Raw genomic sequence first — 17,983 nt, forward strand, 5'->3', positions numbered from 1 at the left:
AGATCCCTGCTGTTTGGGGAGCTGAGGACGTACTGCCCTTAAGCATCTTTCTGCAACTTCATTTCTAGCAGATGGTGTTCTGTGATGGAGTCGGTTGCAGGATGGTGACACAGCTCCTAATCTCCATGGTTGGGATACTTTTGGATAGTCACAGTTTCAGGTAACAAAGCCTTGATCACTGCTTTCCATTCTGAGCACAAACCTGAGCTCCCCGTTACCAATCACGTGCCAAAGGCCTTGCTGACGAAGCATGTGTTTTCTGTTTAGGGAGATAAATTTTAACTTACATATGAAAGCTTAATTATTCCATAGACTACCTCTTTTGGGAAGAATACTGAGGATTATCCTCATAAATTTGAGATTTCCACAATCCACTGCTAAGATTTATTCTAGAAATTTATTCTAGAAGCAATATGTAAAAGGAGATTTAGTCTAGCCCTTGAGGTGTAAAGTTAGGTTGCTTTTTTGAGGTCTTGTTCTTTCACATAGACATTCACGGCTATGAACTTCCGACTTAGCACTGCTTTTGCTGCATCCCATGTTTTGGTGTTTTCTTTCCATTTGTCACAAGATATTTTTAAATTTCTCTTTTAATTTGGCATACTGGTTGTTTAGTAGCAGCATGTTGTTTAATTTTATCTTTTTGAATTTCCCAGTTTTCTTCTTGTAATAGATTGCTAGTTTAAATGTGCAATTTTTTGCAAGGTCAGTTACACACACATTAGTGGAGTGCTGTTAAGCATTTGTGCTCTTATTTTTATTTCTATAAAGGTAAAAAGTACATGACTTCAGAAAGGAAAGTGTTAGATGTTCCCTTTAATTTGGATATATAATTGGGAGGGGTCATATTGTCATTCTCCTCAAGTGTGCCATGGGCCACCCAACCCTCACTGTGGTAAGAGTTTGGGGATGACTTGCAATAAAGAGTTACGTGTTGAATCACTAAATTCTACACCTGGAACTAATATTACACTGTATGTAAACTATTTGAAATTTAAGTAAACAATTAAAATAAGAACTTAAAAAAAATAATTATAAGATGGAAAGGTTCTGAGGGTCTGATAAACAGCACAGTGACCGTAGTTAATAATACTGTATTGCATACTTGAAATTTGCTAACAGAGTAGATCGTAAGCTTTCACACACACACACAGCAGCTGTGTGAGGTGATGGATGTGTCCATTAACTCAGTTCTGGAGGTCATTTTACAAGGTTTGTATATATCAAGTCACCATATTGTATAATTTAAAAATATTACATTTTGTCAATTATATCTCAATAAAGCCAGGGAGGAGAAAGACTACTAGAGTAAAGAGAATTTTAAAAATTATATCCAGGAGGATTTTGTGAAGGAGGCTTGTGACTGTTATGTGGTGTCTTTATCACAAGGAAAGTCAGGAAAAATAATCATCCTAAGTGTTTGGTCAAAATAAGTTACTAGTCTTTTACATTTGAGAAGCTGCCTCTGATATTGGTAATGGCTGTAATGTTTATTCAGATTTGCCTACATGAAAAGAGAATAAGAAATCTTTTATTGGTTAGAAGCTCTATCGGTTAAACATGACAGCAAAGAAGGCCCATGGTATGGACCTGTCTTTCACCTGCTTTCACCTGTACTCAAGCCTCCATGGAACCACGGCTAAATCCTTCAGTCTGTTTTGGCTTAATGTGATTTTAATTGGCAGGTGCACCTGTTGACCTATTAGGTCACATGGGATATGCAACTCATGTGATCCAATTATGATGAGCACAAGAAGCATTTCGGGGATTAGATCTTCTTACGGCATCATTGTCTATGCCGGTTGATATTACAGGAGTCAATAAAAGAGGATCCAGACAAGCTTTCGGCCTTCTGTTGTTTTATTTTTCCAGTTTCCACCTTCATGACCGCACATTCTCACTCCTGTACTCCTGTCTCAGGTGTTGTAGTATAACAGTGTGTCCTTCCTCTCAAGATTCTGGTAGAGTGAAGGGAGAGGCAGCAAGCCTTCATCAGGACTCTCTGAAGCTGATTTCCGGGAAAATAATGCTGAAAGCTGAAAATAAGCCAAAACATCATTCAGAATCATTTCCCCTAAATCCTCAGAGTTCTTTTCCAGTCTGATTCCTGATGGTGTATCCTGGCCTCCAAAGTCTACCCCACATTACTCTGAGTGCCTGTTACTTAGCACACTCCCCCCAGAGACGGCCCAGTGGGGGTCAACTCCAGGCACCACTGATGCCACCAAGTTACCCTGAGATCCACCCCTGTGTCGGGGTGCATGTGGACATTGTCCAGCCCATTTGCCCATGTCCACAGAATTTCCGGAATATAAAGGAAAAAGAAAGTTTACCCCTTAAAAGATATTCAGGATGACACACCCTAGGGAAGGATACAATGTCGCCACCCTCCTTGTCTGTCCTTAACCTGGAAGTCAGCCTGGCTATTTCTGGGAACCTTGGATATTTATGAGGGCCTAGAAATCATCTGTGCCTGTTAGAAGCTTAATATATACTTGCACATGTGTGATTTTATGTTCGTCCACACATAAATGTGTAAAGAAGATTTCACAAGAGAATATATGTAAGATCTACATGTATGCAGGAGGACCATTGTGTTATAAATATATAAAATATATTTAGAACCCTTTTTTAAGACACTTATAGGAGGGGTAAGGCCACATTTTCTCTCTCACTCCTGTAAAAAAAAATCCATTTGCATTTACCTGAGCAAGCAGCTGTCGATTTGTGACTTTTTCTTTCTTTCTTTTTTTTTCTATGTTTAATTTTATTTGAATTCAATTATTAACATTGAATGTGACTTGATCTTTCAAGGCTATTTTCATCTCTGAGTGGCCAGATTCTGAAGCCAAGGGAGTGCAAGAAAGAACACTGTGAGCCACTCCTGAATGGCACACGCAAAGTAAATGTGCGTTTCCTCTCCTGCTGGGCCTGAAACAGCGTGCTTGGCACAGACCACAGACGGGAAGCTCAGGCTGAAGACAACAGGGCTGTTAAACCACCCCAGATTTTTTTAAGACACTCTTTTCATCGACTCAGCAGCCAGCACTGCAGAAACCTGAACGGTGGACACCTGCCCCCCGGATGCCGCTGCCCCATCAGAGGGTGGGGCGCAGCAATCCAGCCCCAGGCAGGAAGAACCCAGACAGGTGACAGTAAGGGGCTATTTAGTAAATGAGCAGAGGGGAAAGCCATGCCCTTGTGTGGACAGCTCACCGTCAGATCATTCCTAAGGATGTGTAACAGGGAGGTTACTGGGGCTTGTTTTTCAAACTGGGGATTGTTATTATTTTTAATCCTCCTCATCGACTATTACCTCTTGGCTCTGAGGATATGTGCGTGCAAGCTGGATTTCTACTTAGTAGCTTCTTAAACTAGTAAGTAGTTCCAGGGTTGTAGGGGAAGATGGCAAATCACTCAAGAATCTTGGACTTTGAGCCAAGAACAACAAATGCAGCAGACTTGTGTTTTCTCAAGGATTTTCTCCTGGAGGAGTGGGGAGGGACCTTCAGCTGGGAGAGGAAGGTTGGACCCAATGTGACAGGGTTGCCTACTCACTTTTTGATACCATCTGCGTCCTTGGGTAGCAGAACCCTTGGGCTGGGTGACAGGCACTGGGGGTTATTCTGTATGTTAGTAAATTGAACACCAATAAAAAATAAATTAAAAAAAAAAGAAATTAAGTTAAAAAAAAAAAAAGAACCCTTGGGCTTAACCTACACAGATGATGCCCAGCTAATGACTGAACTGTGCAATGTCCCTTGCAACCGTGTGTGGCCTCATGACAAAGATCTGGGGTGTGATGCAGGCAGAAAGGAAGGAGCCAGAGCAGCAACTTGTACCCAAGAGAGAGACCACACGGTGCAGGAGGCGAGGGTGACACCACCGGGTGCGGGCCGCCTACTCCTGAGCTGGGACAAGAAAGGAAGAGAAAATCACACCCTGCAGGCACTTTGAAGGTGGTCTGAGTTCCTGGCCCGGTGCCCGGTGCCCGAGGGCACGACTCATCCCTGCAGCTTGGAGTCATTCCAAGGAAGGACTGGTGTTTGCATCTTTGCGGAGCCACACAGTGCATCGCCTGCGTTTGTTAAATATGCACGTCAGTGGATCCATAAACTAGCAACAAAACGAAATTACTCGGTGTCGCCGTCGGGTAAAGCTTCTGATTACCCGAGGCAGCGATCATTGTGCTCGAAAGTACGGTCAGCGTATAAAAAGCTGTTCTCAACTGGGTGACGGGCACTGAGGGGGGCACTTGACGGGATGAGCACTGGGTATTATTCTATATGTTGGCAAATTGAACACCAATAAAAAACAAATATATATATATATATATATATATATATATATATATATATAAAGCTGTTCTCGGAAATTCTATACCACCTGTTTTGTCTTTGTTCCTCTCCAAGATCATGCAAATAATCACAGCCCAGGTCGCCAAATAAAATAACCCATTACATCCCCGTTCTCTCAAGAACTGCCACTTACCCAATCAATTTTCTCGCCGTCCACATGATAGGCGAGCACACACAGAGCAAGTGTGATTGAAAATTGCAGACAGTTGAGTAGCATCAGCACGACCACCAGGCCCTGTTAAGAGAGTAGAGCGCACTGGGTTGGATGTTGCTCCCCTGCCCTCTGGAGACCCCTCAGCCGGAGCCCACTCGGGCCTTTGGAGTCCATCTAGGCGGTCCCCAAGGCAGTGACTTGCCGGGTGGGGTCTGAGCCTAAAGATGTAACGTGTTGCTTTTGACGAACTGAATTTCAGAAATAAAAAAGAAAGAAAGCCAGTGTTCCTATGAATTTTAGCATAACAATGTCTGCTTAAAAAAAAAATAGCCTTGGTTACTTTCCTGTGTTAGGATCATTTTATAAGTTGTTGGTATCATGATATTGTGCATTCTCCGCAGGAAAGATGCAGTGTCTATAGGAGCAAGTGTTCTCAATGGATAGGGGATTCAAGGAGAGATGGAGGGGGATCCAAATCCCCTTTCCTGAACCTGGCCTCCTAACTGAAACCAGGAGTGTCCTACAGGTTGAAGATCCCCTTATAATCATTCATCTGAAAGGTGCAGGGCACAGCAAGACTGCTCCCCCCACCCCACCATGACCTCCGGCCGCCTCATGCCTGTGGCCTTCCCAGGCTACCTTTTTTGGATTATTTATATAGTCTTGTGATCTCAAATATTTTTTGCTTATTAGATATAACTCTGCTTATTAACATGGTTGCTTTAGGATTTATATTATATATATTTAAACAATCATAATCCATATTCAATTGATATTATAACGCTTTTATTTGTGATATAAGGATTATATAATAATATAGTCTCTACCCTCTTGGACTGGATGCTTTTGTAATTTTACACACGATTTATACATATTTTTAAGTTCCCCAAATACACTGCTATTATTTTTGTTTAAAGAGTCAATTATCCTTGGGCAGCCTGGGGGGCTCAGTGGTTTAGCTCCTGCCTTCAGCCCAGGGCATGACCTTGAGGTCGCAGGATCGAGTCCCACATGCTGCTCCCTGCGTGGAGCCTGCTTCTCCCTCTGCCTGCATCTCTGCCTCTCTCTCTCTCTCTCTCTCTCTGTGTGTGTGTGTGTGTCTCATGAATAAATAAAATTTTTTTTGAAAAGTCAATTATCTTTTAAAGATATCTAAATAACACAAAATTCTTATATATTTTCCCATGTCACCATCTATGGTGTTCATACTTAGTGTAGTTGCTCATTTTCCTTCTTCCTGAAGAACTTCACACTTTTTTGTATTGTTAGGCTCTGCATAGAAATTATTTTAGCCTTTGTGTGTCTAAAACCATGTTTATTGTGTCTTCATGTGGAAAGATATTTTCACTAGACATGGAATTCTAGGGTGACAAATTTTTTTCTCTCGGTACTTTAAAATTTTTTCTTCACTCTGTTCTCCTTTGTGTTGTTTCTGATGCAAAATCTGTTGGCAATTCTCTTTATGTGTTTTTCTTCACGTTCTGGCTGCTTTTCATATTTTAATATTTCATATTTCAGTCATTGGTTTTGAGAAATTTCACTATTATGAACCTTGAGATAGTTACTGTTTGATTTCTTACACTCGAAGTTCATTCAACTTCGGATTCTATGAATATACAGATTTTTAAAAATTTTGGAAAAATTTACCCAACACTTCAAATATTTTTTTCCTGTCCCATATTCTTTTTCTGTGGGGACCCCAATTACATGTCTCTTCAATAACTTGAAGTTATTCCATCAGTCACTGATGCTCTTTTAATATTTTCACCTTTATTTTGTGCCTCTATTTTTCACTTTGCAGAGTTTTTAATATTATTTCAAGGTCATTATTAATACTTTTATTTATTAGTATTTATTTTCTTGAATGTTTATTCAGTCATTAATCCTGTCATCCAGTTTTTCTTCTCATATATGATAATTTTCTTATTCTTTTTTCTTTCTTTTTTTTTTTCTTAAGTAGGCCCCATGCCCAATATGGGCCTCAATGTGTGGCTTGAAATCACAGCCCTGAGATCAAGACCTGAGCTGAAATCAAGAGTCAGATGCTTGACCAGCTCTGCTACCCAGGCACCCCAAACAAGGCTGTTTTCTCCTCTAGAAGTTTGATGTGGGACTTTTAAAAAAATATTTTCCATGTCTGTACTTAACTTTTGAAAGTATGAGATGCAGAATAAAGTAATTCTTAGCATCATGGTCTGCTAATTCTAACATCCATGTCTTTCCTGAATCTGTTTCAATTGATTTATCTCATTATAGAACATTTTATTTTGTTTTTTGTAGGTCTGGTAACTTTTTATTAGATGTGGGACATTGTATTTTTATCCTGTTGGATACAGGATGTTTTTACAGACTTGCAGGTAGAAACAGACACTGTTCATGGCCGTATGTGAATATCGGGTACTGTTCCCTCTAATCATTTGGGGCGATGCTTTCTCCGCCTTTAGGTATTCTTTCATGAGCATGCACTGATAAGTACTGCAATTAATATCAAAGGGGACCTATTGAATATATCTGGAATTATCTCTGTTTGCAGATCTCTTTTCTCAGGTGCTCTCTCCTGAAGACTCTAGATGCTGTAGCTTCTCCTGACTCTCAGCTTCCCCCATCTCCTCAATTTGGACAGTTTTCTTGGTTCTGCCTGGATTGTCCAACCCTGTGCTCTGGCCAGGAAATGCTCACAAGTCAGTACGTGAGAGTAGTTTTTAGGCTTGCTTCATTTGTAAGGTTTACTTCATCCTCAGGGATCGAGTTCTTTATTACCATCAATGTCCAGTGTCTTAAGAATCATTGTTTCATATATTTCTTGAGTTTTGTTGTTGGTGGTGTTTCAAGTGAAAGGAGGCACCCAGGCCCTGTTACTCCAACTTATCCACTAGTAGTAATCCTCCAATCTTCTTGTTTTTGTTAAAAAAAAATTTTTTTCCCAAGTATAGTACATATTTCCTTTTCTTCTTCCTTTGACATTCATTCTCCCTTTCTTCTACATGGCCATATAGTAGAAGGTCTGCTCACAGGTACTGGTAATACAGATAAAATATAATCCTGTACAGCAGTTATTATTATTATTATTATTTACTGTTTTTAATTGTATAAGTAATGCATACTTATTGTAGAAAATTTGTGAAAGAATTAATATAAAGCAGACAATGGAAATCACAGCAGTCATGGACCAAGAAATAAATAATGTTGATCCATTTGTTTGCCATTTTTCATGAAGCTATCCAATTGGGATACAGGAATATTGGGCTCTCTGCCCAATTGAATTGAATGGAATATGTTGCCTCTTGTTAAAAAGGACATCAAATTTAGCTAGAATTTATGAATAAAACTCAAGTGCAGGAACTTTTTTTGTTTTAGATTTGTGCCTAGACTATCTGATCTCCTGATCCTGGGCCTCAGAAGTTATCAGGCTTTTCAGCATTCAGAAGGAAAATACTTACAGTTGCAACTGATGTGATGCCAGAACATAAATCTTCTTTCTCAAACTTCAGGAAGGTGATTTTCATTAAGTTGTTTGAGAGAACCAGAATTCCAGTGCCTGAAACAATTGTGCTGAGAAGTGTTAGCTCTCAGATTTCCTCTCAGCTGAAATAGAAAGAAAGTTCATTCACTGAAAATATTCAGGACACTTTATTTCAATATTCTTTTTTATAAAGATTTATTTATTTCGTTTAGAGACAGAAAATGGGCAACCGAGTGGGGGGAGGGGCAGGGGGAGCTAGAGAATCTCAAGCAGATTCTGTGCTGAGTGAGGAGCCCATTATGGGACCTGACGCAGGCTCAAGGCAGGGCTCCATCCCACAGCCCTTAGATCAGGGCCTGAGAAGAAATCAAGAGTTAGAGCCACCCAGCCACTCTTACTTCCATATTCTTGCAGGTCCCCATAAACCTTTATTATTTCCTTTGCTTGCTCTGGATGGGCCCAAATAGATATCTACCCTGTTCAAGGCTAAAGGCATTCATTTCTCTATATCAACACCATTCATGATTGTAAAATCTATCTCCAGGTTTACTCATGGAGGTCTGTGTTCTGAAACTCCAGGGGAATATATGTAATCTAAACCCGAGAGAGCTTCTGATTATATCCAGACCTGGAGTGATCAGATGAATTAGTGGAAAGAAAAGACGTTTGAACTTGTTCTCAAATGTACTGAAAGCTGTGGAACTTCTGGTTCATTGGGCTTTGTATAGGAAATCAGAGTGTTAGTGGCCACATACTATTCATAAATGTGAAATCACTGATACTTTACCAGAGCTTTTGTTTGCTTCTTTGCAGACACAACTGTCACAGATCCAGAAATAATAAACTGCTCATGAGAGAGAAATGGGCATATTAGCACTGCTTCCTGGACATTTACGGTCCACCTCTAAAGGACTAACTTTACCCTTAGTGTATATTTTTTCCTATGGAAATCCCTTCAAAACTTCAAGTAGATTATTGACTAAATTGTCATGGTTGTATTCACATTATTATCAAAATAATTGACATTATTTAAAGGTTTAAAAATCCTTACATTAAAAAAATAATAAAATAAAATAATAAATAAAATTAAATTAAATTAAATAAAATATAAAATAAAATAAAAATCCTTACATAAAGTAGAGAGGTGAAATCAAAGGATTCCTGTGAATGTTTTAATAGAAGGTGGAGAAAAATGAAAAAAAAGAGCTAGATACAAATTATTTTGAGGTTCAGAGAAGGGACTATATGCACTCATACAACATGATATTCATCTCAGTAATTTTGGCCAGGAAAACAGAGAAGTTGAAAGGAATAGTTCACTACCTTACCATTATCTTCAACACTTCAATACCCCTTGCATATTTGAAGATAACTCTGTGGATGAATCAGGGATTATCTAGTAACCCAACCCAATATAGTCTCCTAAGCAAGTGAACAGGATTTTACTGTATGGCTTTATGCTCCACACCTAGTACACACCTAGAATTTAACGAATAATCCCCAGCACGTAGACCTTAAGGTTCATATTACGATGGAAGGTTTAGAATGGCTGAGAATGAACACTGAACCTTCGATTAGCATGTCTGAAAACTCTGCAGCATTTGCAGGAGGCTAATGCACAACTGAATGGATGACTGAGTGAAGAGTGAATTGACTATTAATTATTTTAGACATAAGTCAGATGTACTCACAGATAAAGCTGCCCATATGGGGAAGCCTATCTGAAATGAGAAGAAACCAATTTTGTGTATTGTGTAATGGAGAGCCGTAATTCCAAGTGTCCCATAGACGATGAATTTCACACCAATCATAATCTGAACCACCTGGATAAAAGACAGAACAGAATAAAGTATAGACATTCCAAGAGAGAAGATTTCTTTGTTCAAACATAAAGATCTTTCATGGAGTGAACCCTCAGATGTCACTAAGTCTACCCCTGAAACTAATAATACACTATATGTCAACTAAATTGAACTTAAAAAAAAAAAAAAAAAAAAAAGCTCTTCAGTAGAGCCCAGTGCAATGAAATCTCCTCCCTCTAATGGCAACAGTTAAAATAGCATCACTGTGAAGGCTTGTCCTCTTGGCTGACGTCACCCCGACAGGCACACACTGGTGTCCATCAAGCCTCCTCCAAGGGATTCCCAGCGCTCCACTCTACCACCTTCCAGTCAACCCAGCCGCCATCACCAACCAAGATTAAACAAAGCTTCCAGTCTCTCCTCTCCAAAACTCCACCTGGCTAAGATGCACGTACCCCCAGTTGCCTGAGATGTTCCTTCAGGAATCTCTGCAGCTTGCCTGGTGTGTGACCTGAGGCATTGGATATCCCAGCCTTCCCTAACTGGATACCTTGGTTTTGATTGAAGGAAATATCCACAGTTATTCCACGGGAACCCACAATTTCTCCCATTCTGTAAAGAAACCATCTGTTACCAGCGTCAGATTCACTATCCAGTATTGACTACTCATTGCTCACGATACTCTGCTTGTCTGTGAGGAATATTAGCATGAAGTAGACACTAATGTTCCCGTTTCTGCAGACTTTATATCTCACAAGTCAAAAGGGTCTCAAGCCAAGCCATGTTTGTCTATCATTGCAGATCCCAGCAGTACGCCCACACTAGGCCCCTAGCAGCAAAAGTAGGAAAAATAAAGGAGAAAGAAAGTGATGGAGCTTTAGAAATATCATTTATCAGGTGTCTGGGAAATTTTCTAGGTTATAGAAATCTGTCACTCTTGTATCTGGGTTTGAAAGTTCTATGTGGACTAGGTGGCAAGATGGTCCAGAAAGAACTACTTCATATTGTAGCATGTATAGTGCTTTCTCTCTTTTTTTTTATGACCAAAGAATATTCTATTATAAAGATATATTACATTTCGTTTATCCACATCAGTTGACAGGCATGTTGGTTATTTCCACTTTTGGACTATTATGAATCTTTCTATTGTAAACATTAATGTGTAAATTTTTGTATGTGCATATGTTTTTAATTCTCCTGGGTGTAGACATGCAGTGGAATTGCTGGGTCCTATGATAATTCTGTGTTTAACCATTTGAGAAATGGCCAACCTGTTCTACAGAGGGGATCAGCTATTTTCCATTCAGCAGGGTGTGACGGTTCCAATTTCTCCACATCCTCACCAACATCTATTACTGACTGACCTTTTGGTTTAATCGTTCTAGTGGATATAAAGTGGTATCTCATTGTGGTATTGACTTGGAGATCCCTGTGACTCAAGATCTTGAATATCTTCTCATATGTTTATGGCCAAGCGTGCATATTCTTTGGAGAAATGCCTAGTCCAAGCCTTTGCACATTTAAAAATTATGTCATTTGTCTTTTTAGTATTGACTTACAAGAGTTCCTTACATATCCTATATACAACTCCCTTATCTGTTATATGATTTGCAAAAATTTTTTTCCTATGCTATGGGTGACTTTTCACTTTCTTAATGGTCTTCTTCAAAGCCCAGCTTTTATTGTGATGAAGTCCACTTGATTATTTTTCTTCTGTTTCCCACATATTTGGTCTCATCTCTAAGAACCCATTGTTAAACTCAGGGTCATGAAGATTTATTCTATATTTTTGAAAGAGTTTTGTAATTTTGGCTCTTAAATTTAGATTAATCCACTTTGGATTCATTTTTATTTATGGTATGAACTAAGGTCCAACTTCATTATTTTGCACATGGCTATCCAGTTGTTCCCAATACCATTTGTTGAAAAAAATGTTCTTCCTACTTTGAATGGTTTTGGCACTCTTTTCACAGATCATTTGACTGTAAACAGACACGTGAACTTATTTCTGACTCTCAGTTTTATTCTCTTGGTACTGATGTCTATCCTTATGCCAATACCGTGCTTTCCTGATTATTATTGCTTTGAAACTGAAAATGTGAGTCCTACACTTTGTTCTTTTGCAAAAACATTTTTGCTATACGGGGCCTCTTGCAATTCTATTTGAATTTTAGAATCAGTGTATCAACTTTTAGAAAAGTAGCCAGGTGGGGTTGTAAGAGAGAGAGAGAGTCTTGAATTTCTATAGGTCACTGGTGGCTATTGCCATTATAACAATATTAAACATTATAATTTATAAACATATTTTTTCATTTAACTATATCTTATTTGAATAATATTTTTGTAGCATTGAATTTTATACCTCTTTTATTAAATGTATTTCTAAATATTTTTATTCTTTTGGATGTTATTGTAAAGTGTCTTATTAATTTCATTTTCAGCTTGCTCATTGCAAGTGTATAGAATTACAGTGATTATTGTATATTGATTTCGTATCCTGTACCTTCCTGATTTAGTTTATTAGTTCTTTTTTTTAGGATTTTATTTATTTATTCATGAGAGACACAGAGAGAAGCAGAGACACAGGCAGAGGGAGAAGCAGGCTCCATGCAGGGACCCCGATGCGGGACTCGATCCCAGGACCCTGGGGTCACACCCTGAGCTGAAGGCAGACGCTCAACCGCTGAGCCACCCGGGCGTCCCAATTTTGTTACTTCTAATAGATGATTTTTTTAGTGGATTCCTTAAGATTTCCTATACACACAATGACGTTATGTGCCAACAGAAACAGTTTTGTTTCTTCCTAATTTGAATATCTCTTATTTTATTTCTTTTTCCCCCTATTTCCTATTTGCTTAACTAGGACTTCCAAGGACAATGTTGACAACAGTAGTGGTGACTACAGACAAAATTATCTTATTCCTACTCTTGGGGAGAAAGCGTCCAGTCTTTCACCATTAAGTATGGTCTTACCTATAGGATTTTTATAGACGCCTTTTAAGAAAGTGTCCTTCTATTCCTAGTTATTGAGTGCTTTTATAATGAAAAGTGTTGGATTTTGTCAAGTGCTTTTTTTGCATCAATTCAGATGATCATTTTCTATCAATGGTGCATTTTTTTTTCTGTGCAATGATGGTGCAGTACATTAATTGATTTTTCAGGCTTTAAAGCTACCTTACATCCCTGGCATATACCCCACGTAGTTATGGTGTATCATTCTTTTACATGTCGCAGGATTTTGTTTGCTTATGTTCTGTTAGGATTTGATCTCTATGCCTCGGCAACACTAGTCTGCAGCTTTCCTCTATTGTGATGTACTTCCTGGTCTGGGTATCAAGGTAAGACTGTCCACACAGAAGGAGTTTGCAAGTGTTTGCTCCTCTTCTACTTTTTGGAAGAGTTGATGAGAACTTGATAGTAATTCGTTGAATGTTTGGCAGAACTTACCTATGAGGCCACCCGGGCCTGGGATTTTCTGAGGGAATAATTCTTATTAATAAGCCAACCCCTTTACCTGTTAAAGATCTCCTCAGATCGCTTTCTCTTGAGTCTTTTCAGTACTTTGCATCTTTTGGATTTTGAAATACATTCCATTTCAGCTAAGAAATGTATTTGTCTGCAGTTGCTTACAGTATACAGTTACAGTGATCATTTCTATAAGATCAGTAGCAATGTCCCCTCTTTCTAATTTTTGAGACTTTTATCTTTTTTTCTTGTTCAGTATAGCTAAAGATTTGTCAATTTTCCTGGTCTATTCAAAGAACCAGCTTGATTTTTTTTTCATTGATTTTTTTTCTATTTATTTTCATTCTCTATTCCATTAATTTCTGCTCTGATATTTCTTTCTTCCTCCTTGCTGTAAGTGTATTTTTTTTTTCCCTCCAGATTCTTAAGGTGGGATATTAGGTTACTGATTTCTAAGATCTTTCTTATTCTTTTTTTTCTTTTTTTAGAGAGAGAGTGAGTAAGTGAGTGGGGGGAGTGGAGGGGCAGAGGGGAGGAGAGAGAGAGAGAGAGAGAGAGAGAGAGAGAGAATCTTAAGCAGGCTCCTCGCCCAGGGCAGAGCAAGCCCCTGAGATCATGACCTGAGCTGAAATCAAGAGTCTGATGCTTAATTGACTGGGCCACGCTCTTCTTTTTTAATATAGGTATTTTCAGGTACACAATTGCCTCTAAACGCTGTTTTACCTGGATTCCATAAATTATGTCATTTGCCATAAGCACATTTCCTAACTTCCTTTTGCTTTCTCCTGGACCGCACCCCATCCCCCAACTTTTAGGAGTGTGGCGCTTAGTTTCCATGTGTGTGTTTCCCAAGTTCATTTCCATTATTAATTATTAAGTCCACTGCAGTGTGGTCAGAAAACATATTTTGTATTATTTCTTTCCTTTTAAACATATTGAAGTTTGCTTTATGGCCTACCTTATAGACTAATCTGTGTGCCCTTGAGAAGCATGCCTATCCTGTTGTTGGATGGAATGCTAACTCCACTCTGACTCCTTAAGACTGCGAGGTCCTGGTGGGCGGTGTATCAAGCCTCCTATACCTGATCTTACACTAAGCTGTTCCATCCGTTATTGGACTGAGGCATTGACTTAGTAGCTAGAATTGTTGAATTATTTCTCACTTAATTTCTGTTGGTTTTGCTTCCTATATCTTGATGTTCTGTTGTTAGGTGCATATATGAGTGTGTTTTCCCAAATGCCACTCCTTATCTGTACTAATGTGTCTCTGTGTCTTTCCATGTCTCATTGTTTTTTGTTAGAAAATGGACATTTTACATAATATACGGTAGCATTTCTGGGAACTGTACTGCTCCTAGGCTTGCTATTTTTATTTCTTTGTTTACTTTTATATTCCCTGGCTGGGCTATTTTAGTAAGTCAACTTCTCCCCAGGCAGCATGAAGCCTTTGATGTTGCTCCCCAGGGAACACAGCCTGGGCAGTCACCTGGGATGACGATGGTTTCCTTGGGGCTTGCTTTGAATGTTCCTTTCCTTGCCCTCAACCAGCTATTAATCTCCACTAATTGCAGGCTGGCCGGCTTGATTGTTTTCAACAGGGCCTCTCCAGTGCCTTTTGAATTGCTACACAAACAAGTGCAATCAAAATCAAGCTCCTTTAAAAAATAGTTCCAGGTCAGTGTTCAAAATTTGTGCTGGCCCCAGGCAGACTTCTGCTTCCCTTTCCCCTGCAAAGCTAGCCAGCACACAGGTTAGCACGTATCTCCAGGGAATCTACTGATGTGCTTCCGATCACCTTTCACTGCAACCCACACTGTTTTGGAGAGAACTTTTGGGTTTGAACTTCTCTACACTCTGTTTCAAAGGAAGTTGCTTCCTTTAGGGAGTGTTTTGAAGGCCTTTGTTCTTTGGTCTGCTACTCCCCATCCCGAGGTCCAAAAAAAAAAAAATCTTTAAATTGTAGCTCTGGTGCTGGGGTAGAGGAACAAGGACACGCTTCTTTATGAATGACACCGCCGCTTTAGCAGCCAAGAGGAGAAGGGCATCAGACTCGTGTATACGTTACCTCTCAGGGTATGGAACCCAACTCATGAGCTGGGTCGAGACCCGGTATTCTCAGCAGTGCTGTGCCAAGGAAGAGCCACAGGTAGGGGCTGAGAAGAAAGAAGGAGACCCAAGCTTCACGTACATTCATCTGGAACTTAGCCTCACAACAGGTAGTGGGGGCAGGATGACAAATGTTGATGTCCTTCCCCTCTCAGGAAGACAGATCTTTGAATGGGAGCTGGGGTGAGCAGGTCTAGATTTAAATACCACGGATTTACCCCCATATTTTAGTTTATTTGCCTTCAATAAATTTTATTAATTTTCTCTATGACTATTTATAGACACATTAAATGTTTTTTTAAGAATTTTACCAGTTTGCCTGGGGATAGCTCTGTAAACCTCCTCACACAGTCATGCAGGTAGTAGAAACTCTTAATCACTTTTTAAGTAGAATTTGGCTATTATTGTGATCTTGTGTTTATGAAGCAGGAGAGTGACTTTCTTATCTCATGGAGCTGAAGGATGAATCTTGCAGACAAAGGAAAGTAATCAAAGTGATAGAATTTTGTGAAGCAAGGATGCAGAGAAAGCTCCCAGGAGTGAGCAGGGTCCGAACAGGGCGGCCCGCGGGGGCCTCCACGGACAGTCTCTTATTTAGAACTGACCAGGGAGCTTGTGGCCGTAACATTTTCATGATGTCTTGGTTTGAGTGAGGCCTGGTGATCACATCTTTAATGGCTAACTTCTTCTTAGGGTCTGATCATCTTCTGTGGTCACAGTGTGCCTGCCATAGAAAGACACCCGCCCCCACCCTGATGCCCAGGGCAGTGTGATCTGGTTTGTTCCCTTATCTCTGGCTTCCTTATACCTCAGGATTTCTGGGATTTTCAATGAGCCTGATCACGTACTTCTATGTGACCCTAGTCAGGTAGTTCCCTGTCTGTCCCTCCCTACCCAGCTCTACCTCTCTCTTACTCATATATACTATGGTAATATTGGTTAAATACTAATAACAGACTATTACTCTTGGTATATTTTGTATTAAATCTCATCAATTTAATTAAGTGAATAATTCATTGAATCTCAACAATCGCACTCTGTAATTTTTAATCATACATATTTTTTTTCTTTTTTTATTGAATAAAAGTTCATTTTGAGGTACAGACAAGTAACATATTCCATGTTACAAAACTAATATGAGGTAAGTGTAGCTTTCTGGCTCCGGCATCCACGTCCTTAGGCATTGTTCCAAAAATAAATTGGTGTTGTGCACACTCACCGTTTTGTTGAGTGAAACTTGGAGGATACATTCCCAAGTAAGGAATCAATGAAATAAAGTGGAAGTGCAATATTATGGGTGTGTAAACTTCTGGTCAATTTTTAAAAGGAAGAGAGTAAAGAAAGATTAAGAAAAGACAGGGGGAAGGAAAGGAGAAAGAAAGAAGAAAAAGAAAAAAAAGAAAGAAGAAAACAGAGAAGAGAAAGAAGAAAGAAAGAAGCCGATAAGCTCCCTAGAAGACATAACCAGCCATACCGAACGAAGACCGAAAGACAGCCCCACCAAAAAAACATAACGAATAAACGCACTCCCCCAGACCCCCACGACCTGCCTACCCCGCATCCTCCCGACCCCCCAAGCCTCCCAAGCCCTAACCCCATAACTCCATCCCGCCAAAAAGGAAGGGAGAGGGAAACAGGGAGGGTTGATGGTGCCAACACTGTCTGGTTCTACATATTTCACTCCAGCCTCAGTGGAAAGTTAAGACGTGAAGACAGTTTGAGCCACTATATTTTAGCTAATCTAAAGTACGCAGGATTCCAAATTCTCTTTTGATAAAAAGAACAGAGTGGAAAAATCCAGCTCCCTGACGGGGCCGGGGGCACACTTCTCCGTGCTTGCTTGCTCCTGGATCTGCTGGGGGATCCTTAGCGCTTCCCTAGGGCACTTCTCTCTGCTGACTTCATTCATCATTCTCTTGCCCCCCAGGCACACCGACTTCCTAATAAGTGCCAGGACTGGTGTTGGTCATTCTCTACCCCACAGTCCTTAAAACGGCTCCTTATTGTGGAAGGACTCAGAGCCTAGTTTGGTTCCTTCTTTCCCCCGCCCCGGCTGAGAAAGGATGCTTGAATGATAAAAACATGAATTCTCCTCTGTTTGTGGTCCAGAAATATGTTACCGGAGCAGCCCCATTCTCTCTATCGCTCTTGCAGAGGACACAGTTGTGCAAAGTCTGTTTCCTACTCAGTCCAGCAAAATAAAAACTTCCCCATACTCACTTTGACTACAAATAGCCCTACTGCATGGTCCCCTGGAAAGGAGCCCGAGGAAAATGTATTTGCCATAAAGGGCAGTTCTGTCAAGAAAGCATGAGGCAAGACCCAGGTCATGGAGGGAGGGGAGCAGGGAGATGACACACGAGGCGCAGAGCACATCCAGAGCTCCTGGCACAGGAAGCAGACACGTCGCACTGCAGCCCACCCTCCCACTGGCTTCATCTCCAGAGGCAAGGGTCTGTCTCCACATCCTAGGATTTACCCAAGGACCCCCCGCCCCCAGGCCCCAGGCCCCAGGTCAGGAGGAAGAGTGAAGAGTGGTGTGTACCTGGTTTGCTCCAGCTGCACAGAGGGGGGCCCGGAGTCTCCTGGGGTGCTGCCCTGCTCCCTGTTTGGCACAGACTGAACCGTCATGTGG

General features: G+C 40.3%; 1 non-coding gene across 1 annotated transcript; it reads right to left on the bottom strand.

The window, feature by feature from the left end:
- Nucleotides 1–1,450: 1,450 nt before the first annotated feature.
- On the bottom strand, nucleotides 1,451–10,379 carry LOC111091602. Its single transcript, XR_005375398.1, has 6 exons — nucleotides 10,233–10,379; nucleotides 9,667–9,798; nucleotides 8,763–8,819; nucleotides 7,953–8,097; nucleotides 4,492–4,593; nucleotides 1,451–2,036 (listed from the first exon to the last, which is right to left on the bottom strand). It is a non-coding gene; the product is annotated as a high affinity immunoglobulin epsilon receptor subunit beta-like (transcript).
- Nucleotides 10,380–17,983: the final 7,604 nt, after the last annotated feature.

The sequence above is a fragment of the Canis lupus genome, chromosome 21, assembly GCF_011100685.1.
Source record: "Canis lupus familiaris isolate Mischka breed German Shepherd chromosome 21, alternate assembly UU_Cfam_GSD_1.0, whole genome shotgun sequence".
Classification (NCBI taxonomy): domain Eukaryota; kingdom Metazoa; phylum Chordata; class Mammalia; order Carnivora; family Canidae; genus Canis; species Canis lupus.